Raw genomic sequence first — 24695 nt, forward strand, 5'->3', positions numbered from 1 at the left:
TCTTTTCATTTGGAGTTATGGTTGAATTACTATGAATTTTAGAAGTTTATAGCATTTTCTGGAATTTCCTGGATTATTTTAAATCTAGAAAACCAATTATTGCATCAGCATTGCGTCTGGGTGACGTCAGCAGGGTCAACAGGCCGGTCCAGGTCAAACCTGACCAGTGGGTCCCGCGTGTCAGTCTCTCAGTGCCTAATTAAGTTTAGGTTTAAACTAAACTAACTTTTAACAGGGGCTGGCCCCACACGTCAGTGGGTCAGGGGGGAGTCAAACCCCCGTCAAGCAGGGTCAAACCCGCCGGACTTGGTCCACGGCTCATCGCCGGTGAAGCCCGGGACGGCGGAGGGGCTCGGAATTTGCCCACGGTCGACCAAATCGACCGCGGTTTGGTCCTACGCGTAGCTGGGCCTCGCGCGCATCTAGTTGGCCAAGCGGGAAGAGCTGGGGTGGTCTGAGTCGATGGTGGCGAGCACGAATGCGGCGGCCGGAGTTCGGGTCTCGGCGGTTTCGGTGTTGCGAAGCACGGCAGGAGCAGCTGGAGCGGGTTTTAGGCTTCTGGCGTTGCGCTGAGCACGGCTATGTGCTCGGTTGCAGCTCTATGTGACAGTGGCCACGGCGGCGGCATGGCCGGCGGAGCCGAGCTTCGGGCACTTGTGGAACGATGGGTAGAGGACGGGAACGGAGGGGGCGAGTAAAGAGGAGAGATGAGGAGCTCACAGGGAGGCGACGCAGAAGGTCAGTGGGCTCGGGGTGGCGCCAGACGTCACGAATCGACGGCGGTTATCGGTGGTGCCCGAGGTGGAAGACGAGCTCGAAGGCGTCACCACGGTGCTCCTGGGGTCGGGATCTTCCACGTGGAGGAGCTTTACGTCGTCATGGAGCTTTTGGACACGGGAAAGGGGCGAGAGGACCACGGTGGTCACGGTGGCAGCGAACGGCGGCGACGAGCTCCGCTCGGGTCGGGCGAGAGGGCGAGGGAGGCGAGGCGGGGAGAGAGGGGAGCGGTCGAGGGGGTCCAATGGTCTGCGTGGCATCTCCAGGAGCATCGGGGCAGCGGTGGGAAGCAGGAGGTGGCGCAGCGTATGTGTGCGCATGGCGGCCACACGCCCTCATCCTTCTGGCGCAAGGAGGAGGACGACTGGCATGGCCAGATGGGCCGGCTGGGCTGCACAGGTAAGTGGGCTGCCAGGTTAGGCCAGGTAACTCTCTCTCTCTCTCTTTTATTTCTATTTTTCTATTTCTTTTGCTCTGTTTTGATTTAGTAATAATACTAAACCATTTCATAAAATCCTGGAAATAATTATGGGTGACTTCTGAATTATTCTAGTGACCCTTAACAATTTCCAACATTTTTGGAGCATCTGAAATATATATAGCATCCAAATAGCTCCAATTCAAATATGTTTGAATTAATTCAAAGACCATAAATGCCTTGGAAAAATGTGCATGACCTCTGGTAAAGGTTTTAACCTCTTTCCATAGATAATGAACATTTTTGAAGGGCATCTTGGGTTTAATGGAAATATTTTTATTTTGAACCTAGTTGAATTCATTTGGTGCTAGGGTTTGACAATCCCCAATTCAACTTTAAATGAAATTTAGACATGATGCAGCAACCAAGCTAGTCCAAGTGCATAGCAAGGCTAGGGATGTGACAACCGAATGTTGTTAGGAGTCCCGGATGAGATCTCGGACGTCACGAGGAGTTCCGGAATGGTCCGTAGGTAAAGATTTATATATGGGAAATCCTGTTTTGGTCACCGGAAAAGTTTCGGGTGCTATCGGTAATGTACCGGGACCACCGGGAGGGTCCCGGGGTTCCACCAGGTGGGGCCACCAGCCCCAGAAGGCTGCGTGGACTAAGTGTGCGAGGGGACCAGCTCCAGGTGGGCTGGTGCGCCCCCCCCACCAAGGCCCAAGGCGCAGGGAGAGTGGGAGGGGGCAAACCCTATGTCCAGATGGGCCTTAAGGCCCACCCTAGGTGCGCCCCCCTCTCTTTTCCCCTTGGCCGCACCCTAGATGGGTTTTGGGGGCTGCCGCCACCCCTGGGGAGGGAACCCTAGATGGGGGTGCAGCCCCTCCCCTTCCCCTATATATACTTGAGGTATTTGGGGCTGCAAACACACGAGAACATCTCCCTCATGGCGCAGCCCTACCCGTCTTCCTCCTCCTCTCCCGCGGTGCTTGGCGAAGCCCTGCAGGATTGCCACGCTCCTCCACCACCACCACGCTGTCGTGCTGCTGCTGGACGGAGTCTTCCCCAACCTCTCCCTCTCTCCTTGCTGGATCAAGGCGTAGGAGACGTCACCGGGCTGCACGTGTGTTGAAGGCGGAGGCGCCGTGGTTCGGCGCTTAGATCAGGACCAACCGCGATCTGAATCACTACGAGTACGACTCCTTCATCCGCGTTCTTGCAACACTTCCGCTTAGCGATCTACAATGGTATGTAGATGCACTCCCCTTCCCCTCGTTGCTAAATTACTCCATAGATTGATCTTGGTGATGCGTAGCAAATTTTGAATTTCTGCTACGTTCCCCAACACAACTCCGGTGCGGTGGACGGTTGCGACAGTGGAGCGGCAGCGGTGAGGCGCAGGACGGCGTGGTCGAAGTGGTTCTGGTACGGCGCATGCCGGCATCGGCATCGTGGAGGCAGCTCTGCCTCGGCTTCAGCTGCTAAGTCCTTGAGGGCATTGCGGTTGCGGTTGCGGTTGCGTTGGACGACAACGTCAGGGTACCGGCTTCGGCGTGATGTAGGAGGGCGGCGGTGGATTGGGCGCGATGGGGTGGAGGACGGAGGAGGCTGGGGTTTCGCGGCTGGTGGAGAGGGCATTTTGGCGCCCACGAAGTATGAATGGGGAAACAGAGGGAGGGGAACTAAGGGGGAACAATGTTTCGGTTTGGGACGTGCTTGTTTGAAATTTGGGGAAAGTTACAAACTTTCCCCCCATCTGAAATTTCAAACATATTGCGGCTTGGGGGTAGGACAGTAATCTCAGGTGTCCCAAATGGTGGGCGGGATAGATTTCGGCCGAGCACATGGGTGTTTAGGCAACCACGGCGTATGAATGCTTCTCGGAGCCGGTTGAGACTGGCATCTTGGTGAAGTTACAAACCTATCCCGGTTTATACCTTTGGACATCGGGCCGATAGGCTACACGAGCCAGAGTCAGGATAGTAATTTCCTACCACCAAACATTAGTCTCGTGTGGTTTCGGGTGACCAGAGGCTTATTTGGCGCTTCATTCAATATTTGGGAGCATAAGCATTACCATTTTTGGTTCTCTTGAAATGAGCTTTCAGGATTTGTCAAACTTCACAAATCTTGACTCTTGAAAATCCTTAAACTACGATTATTTTGGAATGGAGGGGGTACATTTGAATATACATTGTACACGAGTATATATTAAAAAATATGCAACTTACCTCAGTTCATGCATGGTTCCAGATATAATCTCCTTGGTTGCAAAAAAATAGTTAGACATGGGTATGAATATATAGCATGTTCAAACGCACAACAAAGATTGATGCCCCCTTTTAGATCTGATTTACAAATGCCATTATCTCGGATTCAAATAGATGAATGCATTTCCTATGAATTCGAATCTTCGAAACCCCCTTTATGTTGAATTCAACATGTATTCTATTTCGTAGCTAGCAATTTAGAATGTATCCATGTAGGTGACAAATGTATAAAGTGCTTCACACTAACAACATGGAGTGCACTAATTAATGTTTATATATGAATTGCAAAAGCAATGCATTGCCCGTATTTCAAACCGCTCTCACTCTATGGATCGATAATATGAAGTAAACACATGCACATGCTAGAATTCAATAGAGTATGGGTGACTGATAGACCGATTTTTGTTCATACGCAAATTGCAAAATTCATGATCTCATCCAAAAATAAAAATGCCATAATGCGTAGAACCGCATTTTACACGTAGATGCACTATGCCTCGGCCCGTTCTCACACACACGCTATATATCTCTCTATCTAACGCATAAGTGCACACACTTTATATACACCAGCATTTCTCCTTCACACATGCTCACAATCTCTCCCGGGGTGTCGGGGTGTCTCACGCACACACTCTCTCTATATCTATCTCTCTCTTTTTGACTACTATGTACCACTCTTCTCACTAATCTCAGTTGGAAATCACTATTTCTCTCACATGCATATATGCACACGCACGGTCTCTACTATTCCATCAGATCATTCGGTAGGATATCCCTGACTGTTAGGCTGGATGGTAATACGAGGCAAAGTTTTACCCAAGTCCAGACCCTTGCAGTTGGGGAAAAAGCCTACTCCTGGTACTGTATATTAGTGATAGGGGTGTGTACAAAGCAAACGTGAATGCGAGGCATTGTGCGTGTGTGTATACTATCGACGAACTAGCCCTCGGACTTTTATAACATACTCGGGGCCTAGGGTTTTACGAATCGTATATAGTCGGCTTATCACCAGTGGGGATAGAGTCCTCCACGACTTTGGTAGCTTCGTCTTGTACACCGAGTCCTCACATGGGTCTTCGTATAATGCGTCTCGGTCCAACCTATGTGGCGCATGATGGAACCGACCCATGAGTCCTCATGTTAGCCCACCACAACTAGAAATGATGTGCCCACCCCAACTAGAAATGATGTGCCCCCACACCACACACGCAATCGGACACTAAGAAAATAAGCATATACAATAGTATAATGTTATACGTGAAAGTTAGTTGCATGGTGCATCCAAAAATATTCGTTCTGCATTGTGAATGTTTATATTTTCTCCTAAAATATTAGTCACGCGAAAGAGAAACGAAGGGCATATCTCTCCTTGTCTCCACTGGACACCCCTTCTTTCTACACCACTTTCACGTACGCACACAAACTATCTCTCAACCCTCTAAAAGTATGCATGCCCCTGACACATTCACGCATGATGGTCACTGTATTTCAAGCTAAAGCACTGTATGGTCACTAGACTTTAGAATATGCTCATTACGGTCACCGTATACATTCTCGTGGTGATCATACGGTATCTAGCTCACGATACGTCTCCGCATTTTGTTGACGACTAGCAAGATACCCATGCGTTGCATGGAACATCAAGATCTTGTGGGAGAAAAGGATGAACAAGGGAAGGCCTTATCTGCAAATGTGAAGAGGAGTGCGGGTAAATTGTCATAGTTTCCTTCCTATCCATTAGATATAGATCGGACGACCTATACTGCAGGATGGCAGGCACACCATGTCGCGGGATATCCGCGGCAACCTATGGGACCGGGTGGCCCCTTGTTGGTTCGGCGGGGGGACGTCGCATTGCATAAAGAGAAGATCAACGCATGGCAGCACGACAGAGAGCACACAAGCAAGTTACACAGGTTCGGGCCGCCGCAAGGCGTAAGACCCTACTCCTACTTCGGTGGATTGATGGTGGAATGAATGTGGTGGTGCGTAGTACACTTGCCCGGCAAAGGTTTGCCTCGGGGCCCCAGCGACTACGCGCCTGTGGTTGCTTGGGTTTGTCCACTTTCCAACCCTCTAACCCCTCCTACGAGTGCCATGGGCCTCCTTTTATAGATTAAGGGGTCACCACAGTGGCAAAGTGGTCATTATCCACTGATATGATAGCAAACAATGCTATCATACCTAACTCTGCGGGCTGACAAGGTGCATTAAATGCGCCGCTTAGTGTCACGTCACTGGTTGCCCGGCAAGGCCTGCCGGGTCTATCTTGCCAGCTTCGCACCTGTTCTCTTGACACGTCGCAGGACGTGTGTCATCTATGGGTTTCTTTTGTAGGAGATGGCTGCCATGTGGCGAATGGCTACCACTTATTCATCTTGCGGCTTCACACCGTATTGATTGATGACGTGAGTTGTGGTTGAGTGGCTGGTGGGGTGGTTCTGCACCCGTGAGCCCCGGCAGGCTCTGCCGGGGAGTATTGGTTGCTTGCTTCTGGTGGTGGCCTCGCCCCTTGTCGGGCTCGCCTGCCCGGCAAGGGAGGCCTTTCTCTTGCCGATGCCTTGCTTCTCTGGCTTGGTCTAGGTCTCTCTGAGCTATATGTTGGGTCTTCAAATCTCTTGGTCTTCTAGTATTCCGGCTTGTCCTTGTGCTTCAATCTTGATCTTGTGCCTGTGCACAGTTGGGCAACAGACCCAGGGTTTGTTGCACGGAAAGAAGCCCCCGGGCCTGCCCAAACGCGCTGCTGAAGGGGTTGGCCCCTTGAGGTATCACTGAAGGGGTTGGCCCCTTGAGGTATCCTTTGTTGCCTGTGCCCTTATTAGGCACTATCACTGAAGGGGTTGGCCCCTTGAGGTATCCTTTGTTGCTTCATCAGTCTTGATCTCGAGGTGGTTTCCGATTTCCCCGCGCGCGGTGTAAAGTCAATAGTGGTGGGGCCATGGTAGTGATGGCCCGCGAATGACTTTAACGCAAGGGGTAGAAACCGCCAAATTACTCTTCCTGTGGTGCGCTCTTATCCTTAGCCACGTATGCTGCATGCATCGCGCGGGGTAGGTAATGGAGGCACGTAGCGCGGGAGAGCATCTTGAAGTGGGTCCGCCCGCCTTGAATTGGCGAAGGAGGGCGGTGGTCACCCGTTGATGGAGTAGCTACCCTCCCCGCCTGGCCTATAAAAAGGAGGGGTGGGGGAGGGCGAAGTCATTCGTCCTTGCATTCTTCCTCCTCTTCTCTGGTTCTCTGCTTCCGCTGGTGATGTTGAAGAGGAGAGCCTGGGGCTAGCTCCCGGGCTCCTACTTGGGGAGATCGCTGCCCCACGCCGGTGTTGACGCTCGGGGAGTGAGCCTGGTCCTTGACGTGGTCAATCTCTTGGTCTCTTCGAGGCTCGGCCGGGTGGCAGGGCTGGAGAACATTGGTAATCCCGGCATCGCCCCTCCTGGAGGCCTTGGAGCCGTTGTCGATGAGAGGCGCGCCTCCGGTGCGCTGAGGCGATGGTAGCGCTGCATGCCCGTCGTGGGTGATGTCGCTACCGTCTCTGCCCCTTCCCCCTTTTGTTCCCCTCTTCTTTTCGCTTGGGGAGGGGTGACGGGCCTTGCTCGTCACCTTGCGCAGCAACTGGGGCATGCCACCTGCGGACCGTGGCGGATGATCGCCCTGCTGATCTCTTTGTCGCTGCCCTCTCCCAACTGCCCCTTTTATTCTCCTTTCCCTTTCGCTCCGGTATCCCGGGGAAAGGGAGCAGAGAAAGGAAAAGAGGGGTTATTGGGCTTTTATCTTTTTTCAATCTTAACTTAGCCGGCAAGTGCCAAATTTTAATTCAAATAATGTAATCTCTCAAGTCCATCTTTGTGTTATGTAATGCTTGTACTTGTATTAGCATATGAATGAAAAGGATGAACCTTGCTGGGAACCCATGCATGTATACGTCCATGCAGAGGTGGAGTGCCTCTTTACTTTAAATAAACGAGTTTCCCGGTAGGATATCCTGCCGGCACCCTCTTTTGTCTGCCGGAGAGCTCCGTCTGCCAGGACCAGACTGAGGGACCAGCCCCCCGCCAACTCTTTTTTTTACCAAAGGCTACTGCGACCATCCTGACTGAAGCAACGTTCAAGTCATGGATGGGAGCACCTAAGTTTAAAAAAGAGAGACGAGGTTTTCCTTATGCAAAGTTATAGCTTTACAGAACCCTAATGGACAAGAGGTGAACTTATCTATTTGGCTCTACCGGGGATCGCAGTGCCGTGCAATCTTCTCGTCCTTTGTCGAAGTCAAGTTCACGGCAGGACCTTGCAACTCCATGTAGATGAGAATGAATGCAGGATGCAATCCTATCTATATGCAAATGTCAAATGCTCATGAAATGCTTATGCAGTGATCTGGGTGTGCTCGTGCATGCATGCAATCTTAGTTGGGGCCCCCTACAATGCTTCTTTATTTTCTCTTGCACGGGGTCATCGCCCCGGCTTGTACATGGGGTTACATGCAACTTGGGCAAGGTCATGTACAATGGGTGGCTGCCGGGGGGAGGGGGGCTGCAGCCTCTGCGCCTTACGGGTAGAACTTTCGGAGATGCTCAACATTCCATGAGTTTTGCAACAGTGTGCCATCTCCGGTCTCGAGACGGACTGCGCCAGGTCTGGTGACTCGTACCACCCGGTAAGGGCCTTCCCACTTCGGTGATAGCTTGTTTGTACCCTTGTTGGACTGAGCGCGCCTAAGGACAAGGTCACCTTCCTCAAAACACCGGGCATGAACCCTGCGGCTATGATAGCGACGCAGGGCTTGCTGGTAGCATGCAGCACGCGTAGCAGCCCGAAGACGGTTCTCCTCAAGTAGCATAGCATCGTCACGCTGGTACTGATCTTGCGCTACTTCGTCATAGGAAAGCACTCGAGGAGACCCGTAAATGAGTTCCGTGGGGATAACTGCTTCTGCCCCGTAGACCAGGGAGAAGGGAGTCTGCCCGGTAGCTCGGTCAGGTGTCGTTCTGAGGGACCAGAGAACTACCGGCAGCTCCTCGATCCACCGCCTGCCATGCTTCTACAACGTATCGAAAGTCCTTGTCTGGAGTCCATGAAGCACTTCAGCGTTCGCCCTCTCAGCATTGCTCCGGGGGTGTTCCATAGAGGCGAATGAGATTTTGCATCCGAGGGCATGAACATATTGCATGAAGGCGTGGCTCGTGAACTGGGTGCCGTTGTCAGAAACGACACACCAATTCTTTCAAGAACTTGATAGCTAACTGAGCAGTCACCTTTCTCACGGCAGTCACTTCCGGCCACTTTGTAAACTTGTCGATGGCAACGAACAAGAATTCAAAGCCCCCGATTTCTTGGGGGAAGGGGCCAAGGATATCGAGCCCCCAGACCGAAAATGGCCATGATAGAGGGATTGTCTGAAGGGCTTGGGCAGGCAGGTGTGTTCTCTTGGAATGGAACTGGCAGGCTTCACATGTCGTGACAAGCTCAACTGCATCTTGGAGGGCTGTGGGCCAATAGAATCCTTGTTGGAATGCTTTCCCAACTAATGCCCTTGATCCAATGTGTGAGCCGCACATTCCTCTATGAATCTCAGCCAGAAGTTCCTTTCCATCCTCCAGGCAGACACACTTCAATTTCACACCGTTGGGCCTTCTTATGTACAGAGTGTCATCGACAAACTGATACACACTGGCCCTCCGGGCTACTTTCTCACCTTCATCTTGGTCGCCGGGAAGTTCTTCGATTTGGAGGAAGCAGACGATGTGCCTTGCCCAAGTTGGAGCCTGGGGCTCGGAAACGAGGACTAGAGGCACCTCCTCGGCTGCGGGAGCACCAGCCTCATTCGCGGGGTCCATAGGTCCGGCTGGAGGGGGTGGTCCGGCAGGCTGTGAGGAGTTGTTTCCAGCAGGGTCTCTGCCGGGAGAGGATGGCTTTGCTGGGAGAGGCTTACCGTAGTCCAACTTTCTCCTTTTCCGAGCCATTGTGGCTGGTGATATCGAGGGTTGAGAGAGATGGAGAATAAAAGTTGCTGGTTCCACAGGAAGCTTCTGCGCAGCACACTTTGACAGGTGGTCAGCTATGCTGTTTTCTGCATGGGGTATGTGCTCTTTTTGCAACCCGTCAAACTGCTCCTCCAATCTTCTCACTTCCTCGACGTATGCTTCCATCAATGGAATTTGATAATCCTTGTTGACTTGTCTCACCACGAGCTGTGAATCTCTTCGAATGATCAATTTCTTAATTCCCAATTCTGCTGCAATCCTAAGCCTGGCAAGGAGCCCTTCATACTCAACTGTATTGTTGGTGGCTTCTTCTTGGGCAATGTGCATTTGGACGACGTACTTTAAGTGCTCCCCGGAGGGGGCAACAAGAAGCACGCCATCCCCTGCACCCTGTAGGGAAAAAGCACCATCAAAATACATGATCCACAATTGGGGTGATTCCTTGCAGGGGAGAGCTGTTTCTGTCACTTCCTCATCAAGGGTTGGCGTCCATTCTGCAATAAACTCTGCCAGTGCCCTGCTTTGAATAGTTGAAGTGCTCTCAAACTTTAAACCAAAGCTGGATAACTCCAAAGCCCACTCCACTATTCTGCCAGTAGCCTCAGGGTTCCGGAGTATCCTTTGCAACGGAAAACGAGTGACAACCATAATCTCATGGGCTTGGAAGTAGTGGCGCAGTTTCCTTGAGGCCATGATGAGGCCAAAGATCAACTTTTGCATGCCAGAATACCTTGATCTAGCCCCCCTATAACAAGGAGCTGACGAAGTATATTGAGCACTGCACCACTTTCTTCCTTGCCGCGTCCTTGGGGTTGCTCTCATTGCCGTGCTCTGTGTTGTCGTGATCCTTTTCTGACTCTGTCGTGGCTTGGCCACTTTCTGCCTCATATACCTCTCGCTGTGCTACCAAGGCCGCACTGACCACTTGGTTGGTTACCGCCAAGTAAAGCAACAACGGCTCCTGGGTTTGGGCGCAACCAAGGAAGCCACAGACGATAGGTAAGCCTTCAATTCTTGCAGAGCTGTATCTGCCTCCGAGGTCCACTACATAGTCCCTCCTTTCTTCAAAATTTTGAAGAACGGCAGGGCACACTCGGCAGACTTGGAAAGGAATCTTCTTAGCGCGACAACGCACCCCGTCAAGCGCCTTACATCCTTAACTGTCCTTGGCGCTTGGATCAGCTCAATGGCCTTGATCTTGTCGGGGTTGGCTTCGATCCCCTGATGGGCCACAAAGAATCCAAGTAGGTTGCCGGAGGGGACACCGAATACACACTTCTCCGAATTGAGCTTCAAGTTGATCTTGCGCAGATTAGCAAATGTCTCTTCCAAATCCAGGATAAGGGTGGCCTTATCCTTGGTTTTGACCACGATATCATCCATACAAGCTTCTATATTTCTATGTAACCATGGTTGAAAACCAATCTCGAATGCTCTTGCAAAAGTGGACCTGGCACTCTTTAATCCGAAAGGCATGCGGACAAAGCAGTACGTACCACATGGGGTGATGAATGATGTATTGTCCTCATCTTCTTTAGACATGAAGATCTGGTGGTATCTGGAGTATGCATCCAGGACGGAGAGCAAATCGCAACCCGGAGATGAATCCATGATCTGGTCGATGCGCGGCAAGGGGAATGGGTCCTTTGGGTAAGCCTTGTTGAGATCTGTGAAATCAATGTAGAGCCTCCATTTCCCATTCGCCTTTCGGACCACCACTGGGTTTGCCAACCACGTAGGGTGCAGTACTCCTCGGGCCAAACCAGCTGCCTCTAACGTCTTGATTTCTTCAGCAATGAACTGCTGCCGCTCCAAGGCCTGCTTCCGGACTTTCTGCTTGACGGGTCGGGTGTGTGGGCAGACAACAAGGTGGTGGTCGATTACCTCCCGGGGAACACCGGGGATATCAAATGGTTGCTAGGCAAACACATCGATATTCTCCCGTGGGAAGGCAACGGGCATGCTTTCCTATTTGTCATCGAGGGTGGCGCTGATGGTGGAAGTACCATCAACGCCAGCTAGCCCTGCCAGGACCTTCTTCACTTGGGGTGCAGCGACCTTGGACCTCTTGCTGCTGGAACACTCCGGCATGTCGACAACGGGTGCCGTGCACTCAGAGGGTGCACGCTTCCCGGACTCCTTGCCGGAGGCCCCACAATCCTTCCTCTTTCCTTTGCTTTCCTTGACGGGAGTTTTTGCTGCCGCAGCCTCTGCCGCGACTGCATCCCGGTATATCTTGTCTATGCAGATAATTGCATCCTTCTCATCTGATGGGATAGTGATGACTCCAGTGGCTCAGGCATCTTCAAGGTGTTACAGGCATAGTGAGATGCTGCCATGAACTTAGCCAGGGCCGGGCGTCCCAGAATCCCATTGTACGGCAGGGGGAGATCAACCACATCAAACACAATCTTCTTAGTCTGATAGTTCAGTTCTCCCCAAACGTCACCGACAAAGTAATCTTCCCCTTAGGATGGCTCCTGCCGGGATTGACTCCTTGAAACGTGCCGGTAACCTCTAGCTCTTCTTCTCCTATCTGAAGCTTGTTGATGACTCTCGGGGAAATCAGATTCAACCCGGCCCCGCCATCCACTAACATCTTTGTGACCTTGAGGTTGCGAATTGTTGGGGAAACCAACAATGGCAAACACCCTACCGCTGTGGTGCAGCCATGATGATCCTCCTCATCAAAGATGATGGGCGTGCGGGACCACTTGAGAGGCTTCCGGGCCTCTGGCAATGGTTCCACGACATTGACCTCTTGTGCCCATCGCTTGAGTTGGCGATGAGAGGTGTGCAAAGATGCACCTCCATCAATGCATAGGGCATTAGTGGCCTTCTGAAATTCCTGCTCACTGGTTTCCTCTTCATTCCCTCCATCCCTCACATCATCACAGGTTTCCTTCTCTTGGTCCCTGGCGGGATTTCCTTGGTTCCGAAAGGGTTTGCCCGGGCGATTTGCTTCACCACCTCGGCCCTTACCGCCAACAGCGTTCTAACCTCTCTCCTTATCGCGCTTATCATACTCTGCTCTCTGTTTCTTGACGAGCTGCTCAAGCTGATAACACTCCTAAAGGTCGTGACCTTTGGTCCGGTGGATCTTCCAGTATGGCCCATCACGTTTCCCGACTTTTTCCGTGGCAGCGGCTTCCCGGCAGCCAGCGCATGTGGCAGCTTCCTTGCCGGGGGCCTCAGCCTTGGCCTTTTTGCTTGTACTAGGTGTGCCTGAACCTTCTACAGTCATCACTGCCTTATCTCTTGGCTTCTTGCTACGCTTTTTGCCCTTTCTCTGACCGGTTGATTCATCCTCATCCTCTGAACCAACATTGAAGCAATCCTTCTCTCCCGGCAACTTCCTCCCTTCCTCCATCCGAGCACACTTATCCACCAGTGTGTATAGCTCCTTCACAGTCTTGGGCAACCCCACATTCATCTTAGAATTAATGGGACGGTTGTGCACATTGGATTGGAAGGCTGCTATAACGGCTGCCGGATGGATGTTTGGAATATTTCTATGAAATTTACTGAATCTCTGTAAATACTGATGGAGGGTTTCTCCTTCCTTCTGTTGGAGAAGCTGCAGGTCGTTGGGCCTGCCGGGCTCTTGGTGGCCACCGGTGAAGGCACCGATGAACTTGTGGCATAGATCTTCCCATGACGAAATGGACTTCTCCGGCAGGTGCATCAGCCAAGACCACACATTGGACTTGAGAGCCAAAGGGAATTTGTTGGCGAACACCTTCTCGTCTCTTGCCCTGGAAGCCTAAACAATGATGGTGTAGATGCTCAGGAACTCTGTCGGGTTCGGCCTCCCATCGTACTTCTCAGGTATCTCTGGCTTGAATGTGCGAACGGACGACCAACGGCCTTGCCGCAGCTCTCGGGTAAAGGCAGGGCAGCCGACCTCGAAAGGTAGGCACCCGCCAACACCGAGCGCATGCTCGTCGATGCTGAGGCCGTCGCACCCATCGGTCTTGCGGAGGTTGTCGTGGTGCCGATCCAAGGCGACGCACGCGTCTCCCCGCCGCCTATCCTCCGGGGCTCGATGTTGGCCTAGACGCGCCCGGGGTCCGAAGAGGCCATTGAGACGTTGTCGGGGTCTTGATTCTGCCGCGCCCGCGTCAGCTGCCGTGGTGGGGACTGCATCATCGGGACAACCCCCTCTGTTTGGCCAGCAATGCGGACGGTTACTGTCGCTTGAGGAGGTCGTGGCGGGCCAGCTCGTCGCGAGCCCCCAGCCTCAGCGAAGCCGAGCAGGCTCTGGATGGTGGCACACCATTCGTCCATCTACTCGGCCGTCGGCGGAAACCACAGTAGGAGCTGAGCTCGCGCCATAGCCTCTGTGGCTGTGCTTGGCATAGCAGTTGATGATGTCGACTACACCGTCACCTGGCTCCTAACGGTGCCAGCGGCGGCGCCGGCGGTAGCGCCGCGTCCACGCAGCTGTGGAATGACCGCCTGGGCTGCGGGGTCGCACGGTGGGGGTGCTCGATGGTCAGCGGCTCCGTCGAGCGCAGCAGCTTGGTCGGCTCGTCCGGGAGGAGACACATGGGCCGTGGTCGCTCCCGCGGTGGGGGCGGCCGGAGGGCGATGGTTCGCCCCGAACCGAGCGCTGTTGCTACGGCTGTGCCCGTCAGTGGGAGGGGAGGGTGCAGAAGGAGTGACTCCCTCGCCGCACCTTGTGGAGCTTGACCACCAGGGCATTGCTGATGCTGTTCTCTTCTGACGTCTCCAGCCCCCGTGTCGGCCGTGGGGGGAGCGGTGATGGCGCTACCTGCCCCAGTCACGCCCCCAGCAACGTTCAAGTCCTCACTCGCCTCCGCAGCCTCCGAGGCACTTGAGGTCGCGGGCGGCGGAGCCTTCGAGGTGGACGGATGGGATGAAGGGCAGGACTTCTTCTTCTTAGGTGCCATGGTTGATGGCATCGTCGAAGATGAAGATGGCGATTTAGATGACGCGTTGCGCACACTTTCAGGTTTGCGCAAGCGAGCCCACTACCTAGCGCGCCAAAGATGTCGCGGGATATCCCCGACCACCTATGGGACCGGGTGGCCCCTTGCTGGTTCGGCGGGGGGACGCCACGTTGCACAAAGAGCTGATCAGCGCAAGACAACATGGTAGAGAGCACACAAGCAATTTACCAAGGTTCGGGCCTCCGCGAGGCGTAAGACCCAACTCCTGCTTTGGTGGATTGATGGTGGAATGAATGTGGTGGTGCGTATTACACTTGCCCGGCAAGGTTTGCCTCGGGACCGCAGCGACTACGCACGTGTGGTGGCTTGGGTTTGTCCACTTTCCAATCCTCTAACCCCTCCTACGAGTGCCATGGGCCTCCTTTTATAGATTAAGGGGTCACCACAGTGGCAAAGTGGTCATTATCCACTGATATGATAGCGAACAGTGCTATCATACCTATCTCTGCGGGCTGACAGGGTGCATCACTGGTTGCCCGGCAAGGCTTGCCGGGCTATATTGCCAGCTCCGCACTTGTTCTCTTGACACGTCGCAGGACGAGTGTCATCTGTGGGTTTCTTTTGTAGGAGATGGCTGCCATATGGCGAATGGCTGCCACTTAGTTATCTTGCGGCTTGGCACCGCATTGATTGATGACGTGAGTCATGGTTGAGTGGCTGGTGGGGTGGTTCTGCCCCCGCGAGCCCCGACAGGTTCTACCGGGGAGTCTTGGTTGCTTGCTTCTGGTGGTGGCCTCGCCCCTTGTCGGGCTCGCCTGCCCAGCAATGAAGGCCTTTCTCTTGCCGATGTGTTGCTTCTCTGGCTCGGTCTTGGTCTCTCTGAGCTGTATGTTGGGTCTTCTAGTATTTTGGCTTGTCTTGGTGCTTCAATCTTGACCTCGTGCCTGTGCACAGTTGGGCAACAGACCCATGGTTTGTTGCAATGACACACCATCATCACCAACTATGCTTTTTATAAGAGTAGAGATGACATTGACGGACATTGTATTTGATGTGTGCTCAGTATTTTGTTGACGACACTTACGGTCATTATATTTGAAGTGAAAGCACGATATGGTCACTGGACTTCAGAATAAGCTCATCACGGTCACCACATACATTTTGTGGTGCTAGCCAACCAGTGGTTGGATGGTTAGGAGGATAGTGGTTTCCCGAGCCCACCAGGGTTAAAGTCCTGGTGCTCGCATTTATCCTGTGTTAATTTCAGTAATTTCCGGCGATGTGTGTTCAGTGGGAGGAGACGTTCCCCTCCACTATGAGGCACCTATGGTGACATCGTAAAATCTCAATATCATATGCTCGCTCACTCTCTCGGAGGTGCTTATAGTGGTAGGGTCTGCGTGTGTGCGCTTATAGCGGCGAGTGCTTGTGCGTATATATGAGCGCTTGCGTCTGTACCATGTTAATAAATACATGTCGTGATTATAAGGTCACTGGCTAACCGGTACAACTCCGTATTTTGTTGATGACACAATCAATTGACCAGTCAAATGTTCCAGGTGGCGCAACTAGCGTTGCACCATCGGCGCGCGTAACCATGGGGCCCACCTGTCAGCACGTATATGAAAGAAAGAAATGATAGTTTGAGTCTGTACTGTGTTAATAAAATACATTTTAGGGTGATCATACGGTCACCGGCTCACCATACAGCTCCATAATTTGTTGATGACACGATCAATTGACCAGTCAAACGGTCCACATTCAGCAGCGCACATTACCATAGGGCCCACCCGTTAGCGCGTATATGAATGACAGAAATGGTAATAAATTAGTGGTCGATGGAGATTCGAAGTCGTGAGACCTCTGGTTGGCAGTCGCTAGCGGTGGGGGGACGCGGTGATTGGGCGGTGGCGTGGGGATCGCCTGAGAAAAATCTTGGTGCGGGGGGCCCTAGAGGGATGGCCAGGGCGGCGGCGGACCGGCGGTGGGGAGTCGTTTCGGGGCTGGCGGGCCGGCCACGGGCGGCGGGGGCCGGCGGTTTGGTCAGTGGTGGCTGGAGGCTCAGGGGGGTGGAGGTTGAAGATAAACTACAGGCCCTTGATTTCGTATCCAACGGCTGGAAAATCGACTGACTAGAGATGAAAAAGTTAGTCGACTGATGTGTAGCCTCACCCCGCACGTACACATGCAGGCACGCAACACTTGCACGAATACACGCACGCATGCAACACTGACACGTACACATAACAAACACACGCACGCATGTAGGCGTGCAACACTGACATGTACACATGCACTCATGAACACACGCATGCACGCACACATGCATGCAACTCTGAAATGTACACACGCACGCGCGCAACACTCGCACGCCTGCATGCACACAACACACGCCGCAAGACACATGCTCAACCTATATGTGCATGCACCCTTTGTTAAGGACATGGATTGTTACGGGTATTAATCAATCTTATCTGTGATATGCAGAACATTGATGTTTGCAGCGGTCTTTATAAATCACAACATATCGAATGGGCTATCAACGTATATATGAAAATTTTAAAATTCTCTTACATTATATAGTAGGCTTATCTACTTGAAATAGATGATGTCACACTCAATGAACAATCATCGGTTTATGAAATGCCCGCTTCTGACCGCCCTGGCACACAAGAAATTCCTCTTCCGTGCGCTGCTTGCGTTGGGTCACTGACATGCAGACCATGTACCCAAAGAGCCCACATGTCAGTGGAAGAACGGTGCAGTGTCGTACGTCAGAGTTGAGGGTGCCACTCGCTGCATGCCTGGCTAAACACGCCTCCTTTCCGCATTCAAACGCCTCCATGAAACCCGTGTGGAAGCCGAGAAACCCACTCTGGACACACGTCCGTTCATGACCGGGCCGGCATTAAACGCAACGCCGGCCGAGCTCCTCCTGTCCTCCTTCACCATTGTGTCCACTCTTACAATGGCTTACGCAGAGTAGTTATCCCGTATCCAAGCCGGCTGGGTGGCCCGCCGATCCCGCCGGACACGAGCTATGCAGCTCGCTGATCCACCTCGCTCCCCTCGACCGACGGAGCCAGTTGCCGCCCCAAGCCAATATGCGGTTTAGCAAATCGCCGCTCTAGGCCAGCTCGACAAGGAGCGGCGAGCTATTCCACGCCGGCACAGCGTGGAGCACGGGTGTCGTCGCTGCCGTCCACACCGCCGCCTCGTATCACGCCTCCTATGTCTGCGACCGCGTCTCCCGTGTTTGTGGCCAAGAGTCCCATGCCGGCGGCCATGCCATGCAAGCAAAGACAGAAGCCGGGTGTGCGGAGAGCGACGAGTCGTTGGGCAGCGCCTCCGCGTCCGCCGCCATCATCGAGGAGAAGTTGAACACGGGAGGCCGCTGCCGCTTGGGTCTCGTGAAGGCCACCGCCGAGGCGATGCCGACGTACACACCAGGTGTCTTGCCGGATCCTTTTGTTGCGAGGACCTTCGTCGACCCCGCATGGGCTCCACGGAAGTGGAGAAGCCCCCTTCCGCCTCCATCTCGGGCATCAGCCAACGATGTCAGTTGAGCAGTGGGGAAGCGAGCCGTCCTTTGCACTAAAGCATATACCTCCGGTGCTCCCGGCTGTCCGGTGATTGTGCTGCCGGACATGAGGAACACAAATGGATCGGCGGGCGACCATTTAGGCCAGGTATTATTATACTTGTGCTGTATAGAACTAGCACCATTTAGTTGATTTGAATGTAATGAAATCCATCATGTTTGTATGAAAATCCAGTATTTTATATGAATTCCGTCATTGTTATTATGAAATATCGCCGTGTTTGCATGAATTTCGTAAGGTTGGTTCAGTTGCTGCCAGAATGTGTGCGGCTATCGTTGGATGGCATAATTTGCGGGTCGCCGGTCGGTCTGTGGCCGGCTCGGCCAGCGTGGTGGGAAAAAAACACAGCTCATGCGAGCTCGTCTCCAACGCGCGCTTTGGAGGATGCATGAGCACCCGAGCTATTCCTCGTTCATCGGTGTCAGGGGAAACGACACCTATGGGATCACAAGAATCCCTCCTACGGTTGCCGGGGCGCAGGGTTGCAAGAAGAGCAGGATCAGTAGCCAACACAAGGAGTGTTTACCCAGGTTCAGGCCGCGAGGATGCGTAAAACCCTAGTCCTGCTTTGGTGGGTGTATTTCAGAGAGTTCTTGAGCTCTCGAACTAGCTGTGGTGAGTGCGTGGTTCGGAAGAGCCGAGTCCTTCTCCACTATGCCATGGGCCTCCTTTTATTGTCGAAAGGGGATGCCACAGTGGCACACAGGAGGTGGAAAGGCGCACAGTGCCCTGAGCTTATCGCTCGTATTACAGGACAAGACAGATTAAATGCGTAGCTTAGGTGTCCCCTGCTTTATCGAGGACGGGGGCGAGGTCCGTCCCGTCCATCGCCACTCCTCCTCGCTTCGACACGTGCCTTGGCCAGCGATGCGTGCGGTGCCATGTAGGCAGGCAGGCAGCTGAGGTGGCGCTATGGTGGAGCCTTCACGAAGATCTGCATGCCGCCACGCAGGCGCTCGATGAGTTGGCCTGGGAGCTTTATGTTGCCACGCAGGTGCCTGCCCAACTGGTTGGGCTGACAGCTGCATGTGGATGGCGGTGGAAGCTTGGTTGGCATGGGCCTGGTGGTGGCCCCGCTGACGTCCTTGGTGAGGGCCTTGCCGGGTGGCCCGGCAAGGGTCTTGCCGTGGCGCGCTGTCGTCCCCGGCAAGGGCCTTGCCGGGGGTCTGGTGGCCTTCCTCGGCAAGGATCTTGCCGAGGATCATCGTCTTCTAATCCTCATCTGATCTTGAATATGTCTTCACAAAGATCTGCATGCCACCACAGAGGTGCCTTCCCGAGCACTGGCCCCACATGGATGATGGCGTTGGGGACCGTGGGCTCAAGGGTGGCTCGCTCTGTTGCTGTGGGGTGAGCTGCCCCAGCAAGGGTCTTGCCGGGGGAACCTGCTTCGTCACTCTGCTCTTTGTGGTCTTGGTCTTGGCGTTGCTCGGATTATCTTGGGCTTCGGTCCTACCTTGGCTCACCTCCCCTGTTCTGCTTGGTGTGACCTTGGGCGCGGCTCCGACTGCACGTGCACAGGTAAAGGGGTACAAAAGCGTGCCCCTCTTTTTGTACACCAACTGGAGCCCCCGGGCCTGGGCCACACATAAGCGAGACACATTGTTGGGCCAGGCCCAAAACGGTGCGCGGGCAGGCGGGGCGGTTTTTACTGCGGCAAAACTCTTCGCGTGCTTCGCTTCCCACGACCCGCGCGTGGCGCTGCGTGGAGGGGTGTGCGTGACGTGGGCGACATGCGTGGGGCGGTTTCCACATGCATGCGTCATATCGCAGTAAAGAGGCGGCTCGCGCCTTCCCCGTAAAAAGAAGGAGGCATGGAGGCGCGGCTCATTTACAGAACGGGGGCGGGCCACGGCCTTCAAGGCGTCCACTCCCCACGATCACGGGGTGGGGAGAGGTCGCTTCACCCATCCCCTCAGTTCTGTACGTCCGCTACGCGTCCTTCATGCACCTGGGGTGGCAAGCGGTGGAGGCGGGAAACCGGGCCGTCGCTGGTTGGGGCAGCGGGTCGGTCCTGATTCCGTGCGCCTCCGGTGGCTGGATTGGCCGAGCGGGGCGGCCGAGCCCCGACCCCGCCCCTTTATAAAGAGGGGGAAGGGGGATGGCGTCCCGCACTCTTCTGTCATCTATCTCCTCTTGCTTCTACTTCTTCCGTTCACTCAACATGGAGAAAGGGAATCCGGGTCCCTCGACGGTGGCGGCGAGGGTCGCCGCCCGACAGCGCGTCCCTCCTCCTCCTCCTGAGCCCGCGGTGGTGGAACCGGCCGCGAGGGGAAGGGGAAGGGGGCGAGGCCGGGGCAGAGGTCGTAGTGCTCGGGGAAGAGGAGGACGGGGCGGCGCGCCGGCTTCGCCCTCGCCAATGGTGCCTTTCCTGATGGAAGGCCATGTTGGATACCAGCCCCGCGATTTCTTCATTAGGCTGCGCCGGCCTCCGCGTCCCCGTCTCCGTCTTCCCGCCCCGTTCGCTCGGGAGATGGAGCGTGACCGTCCCCAATCCCTTAGATTGCACATGAGGGGTTGTGGGAATGGGGGCACGCGGGTCGACGTCGACTTCCCGGCTCCTCGGGTCATGTACCTCCGTCGTGTGTGGAAGACGTTCACTCATATCCATAGCCTGACGGCGGGGCTCGGCCTCTACTTCAAATTGATGGAGGACGTGTCACGACCGGTTTTTCAATAAAAGACTTATTGAGAGACCAATCCCTTTTACGGACCAGTAAAGAAGAATTCCTTCTCACTGATAGACAATATCTTGGTCACAGAAGAAAAATACCAGGAGTACTGAATATAATACAAGGTTGAGCGGGGACTGCTCAACAATTTATTACATGCACGCCGATAAAACATGACGGCGGATATGGTGGCATAACTACTAACTCACGACAACAACGGTGGTGGAAATATCACAGCGGAGCGGGTGATATGACTCCTGCAAACTATAGCTCTTCGAGCGTCGGGGTGAAGCTCGAGGAGGTTTATTGCGGGTGGCGGAAGCGTATATACTACACGTGACCAATATCCAGGATCGCACAGGACTGACTGGGATTCCTCTAGGCGTCGGACTCACTATCAAACTCTTCATCCAAGAGATCGCCTTCCTCAACATCTGGCCAAATCAACAAGCCAGGTGAGTACTATGAAAGTACTCGCAAGACAGTTCGGACATAAGATATAAGAAATGTAAACATGAAGCATATGAACAGATTAACAAGTGCGTTCAGACATAGAGACAATAATGCATGTGAAAATAACAGAGAAGTCGGGCGGTAGTCCTCCCGAAATCCCAAAATAAATACTGGGTGCCAAACGAGGGTCTGAATGACTCCTCGAGAGGAAACTGCAAGAATAATAATGCCGCAGTCGGGCGTCGGGGCGACACCACATAAAGGGCTTATAACAGAAAATAAACGACAGTGCGTGCCACAGTCGGACGTCTGAGCGACAGCACATAAATGGCTCATATTGAAAGTAAGAGACAAACATGCCACAGTCGGACGTCTGAGCGACATCACATAAAGGGCTTATATTGAAAGTAAGAGACAAACATGCCGCAGTCGGACGTCTGAGCGACATCACATAAAGGGCCCGACTGCGGCATTATTATTCTTGCAGTTTCCTCTCGAGGAGTCATTCAGACCCTCGTTTGGCACCCACTATTTATTTTAGGATTTCGGGAGGACTACCGCCTGACTTCTCTGTTATTTCCCCATGCATTATTGTCTCTATGTCTGAACGCACTTGTTATTCTGTTCTTATGCTTCATGTTTACATTTGTTATATCTTATGTCCGAACTGTCTTGCGAGTACTTTCATAGTACTCACCTGGCTTGTTGATTTGGCCAGATGTTGACGAAGGCGATCTCTTGGATGAAGAGTTTGATAGTGAGTCCGACGCCTAGAGGAATCCCAGTTAGTCCTGTGCGATCCTGGATATTGGTCACTTGTATTATATACGCTTCCGCCACCCGCAATAAACCTCCTCAAGCTTCACCCTGACGCTCGAAGAGCTGTAGTTTGCAGGAGTCATATCACCCGCTCCGCTGTGATTTTTCCACCACCGTTGTTATCATGAGTTAGTAGTTATGCCACCCTATCTGCCGTTATGTCTATTCGGCGTGCATGTAATAATTTGTTGAGCAGTCCCCGCTCAACCTTGTATTATATTCAGTACTCCTGGTATTTTTCTTCTGTGACCAAGATATTGTCTACAAGTGAGAAGGAATTCTTCTCTACTGGTCCGTAAAAGGGATTGGTCTCTCAATAAATATTTTATTTAAAAACCGGTCGTGACAAGGTAGGTACCAGAGCCAGGCTGACTGTAGGAAGCCACTAGGTGCGTCGCTAATCGGTTATTAGCGTTTTTTGTGCTTTTCAGCATTTTGCAATTGTAGCTATTTTCTGTGGGTCATCATAAATTTATGACATGACTACTCAGAACTTTTGCCTACTTTTGTAGATGGCTGGCAGCAGCTGCGAGACTCGAGTGTTCACGAACGTGCCTGAGGGGTTTGTCAAACTCCTCGTCTCCATCACCAAGCTCGCGATCGGGCCAGCAACTCGCCCGGAGTTCACACTTTACCAGCACAAGCTCAGCGACGACGTGTCTATGCACCAAGCCGTGGTGCAATTCAAGGGAGGACGTTCTGTGTCTCGCCACTTCCGTTTTGTGGGAAGGGCCATGCCTATGGAGAGGCATGCCATGCAGATGGCTGCCCGTGAGGCGATAGCTCGCCTCCGGGATATCCTTCCTATGATGAAGACTCGTCGCTACCGCTACCTCCCATGCCATGTGCCATACACTTGTCACTATGCATTCGCCTGCCATCGGGGAGAACGAGATGAAGCCATCGAGATGGTTGTGGAGTATCTCAAGGCTCTGGAGGAATCTTTCGACAACCTCGTGGACGATCTTGTGGCTGCCCGCATGGACTTAGTCCGGGGTGGTCCTGCCAGCAGGAAGGAGCTTCTCCTCACAGCACCGCCTCTGACATTCGTCTCGTCTTCAGCCTCTTATGCACCGGCCGTTTTGGCCACTGCTCGCCGTCTGCCTACCACTGAGGAGTTCGACCGAGTCATCGCTCCTACTCCAGTCAGAGCTCCACCGCCTGCCGCACCCGCTCTGCCGCCTGTCGCCCCCGTACAATCACCGCAGCGCAGTGCTACGCGCCAGGAACCTACTAGAGAGGAGGTGGAGGTTGAATCCCCTGCACCGCTGAGTCTTGCCCTCGGCAAGGGAAAGGACATCATCACCATCTCCGATTGAGAGCGCCGAGTAGCCGCGCGTTATGTCTGCTTGTATGATGTGTTTTATCTGTACGCTAGTTTGTTTTAGTGTGTTCGCTGTTTCCGGAGGAGTATGCTAGTCTAAATAACATGTCAGGATTGTGTACGCACATCCTGAGTGCTGTATCGTGTGTTTGCTTTTCGCGTGTAAGATTTGGGTTAAGCAGTTCGTCTTCATGCAAAAATCGTTTATGCTTTCTTGAAAAATCTTGAGGTCTTTTAAGTTTTTGCCTTCACAAGATTTTCCTTGTACCACACAGTTCTTCTCATGAGTTTTGCAAAATAATACCCCAGACTGGAAAAATGTCTCGTCCGTGGACTCTTTCCATGCCCAATCAGCCAGAAGAAGTTTATGGGACACAGACTAGCAACAACTTCACTCAGGGTCAGTCCAGTCAACAGGACAGCGAAGCAGCCCTGTCTCAAGTATGCCGTCTCTTCGAACAAAGCCAGCAACAGCACCAAGAGATGATGAATCACATCATCAATACGGGAAACCACCGTGAACCCTATCAACCTCATTCCAAGTTATCTGAGTTACAGAAGACTCGCCCTTCAACGTTTGCTCACACCGATAGGCCACTAGAAGCCGACGATTGGCTTCGTGACATCGAAAGGAAGCTGATTATTGCTCAGTGTTCAGATCATGAGAAGGTGCTTTATGCACCACACTACCTTACTGGAGCAGCTGCAGCATGGTGGGAAAACTTCCTACACATGCATCCTAGTGAACACAACATCACCTTGGAAGAATTCAAGGAAGGCTTTCGTGGGGCACACATCCCCAGGAGCATCATAAAAATCAAGAAGAGAGAATTTGACGATCTCAAGCAAAGAGGCATGTCGGTGACAGAATACAACGGTCAGTTTACCCAGCTATCTCGTTATGCCTACGACGAGCACATGACAGAGAACAAGAAGATGGAAAAATTCCTGGACAGCCTGGCACCAGCCCTAAGATGCCAACTGGTGGTACACACTTTCCCGGATTTTAAAACCCTGGTTGACAAGGCCATTACCTTGGAGAATGAGCGCCGCAGCCTGGAGGATATCCGTAAGCGGAAAAGGGACAAGACGACCCTCGCTCGCAACAACCGAAGCAAGACTGGGGTTCCAAGGACAGGAGCAAGGAAATCCACGACTACTGATCTAAGGTCGGTCAGACAGTTTCATGCCAGGGACAAGGAGTTCACGTACCATCCAGGGGTCACATGCTATGCTTGTGGAGAAGAAGGGCACTATGCTAAACAGTGCCCAAAACCGAGGAACCCGGCCCCCAAGCCGAACAATGGTGGAAACAATCCAGCCCCCAAGCGCAACAATTTCAATCCCAACAACAATCACAGGAAGGGTCACCTGAACCATGTGACCAGGGAAGAAGCGCAGAATGCCCCAGACATCGTGCTCGGTACGTTCCCTGTCAACACAGTACCTGCCATGGTTTTGTT

This window comes from Aegilops tauschii, chromosome 6 (assembly GCF_002575655.3).
Source record: "Aegilops tauschii subsp. strangulata cultivar AL8/78 chromosome 6, Aet v6.0, whole genome shotgun sequence".
Lineage (NCBI taxonomy): Eukaryota > Viridiplantae > Streptophyta > Magnoliopsida > Poales > Poaceae > Aegilops > Aegilops tauschii.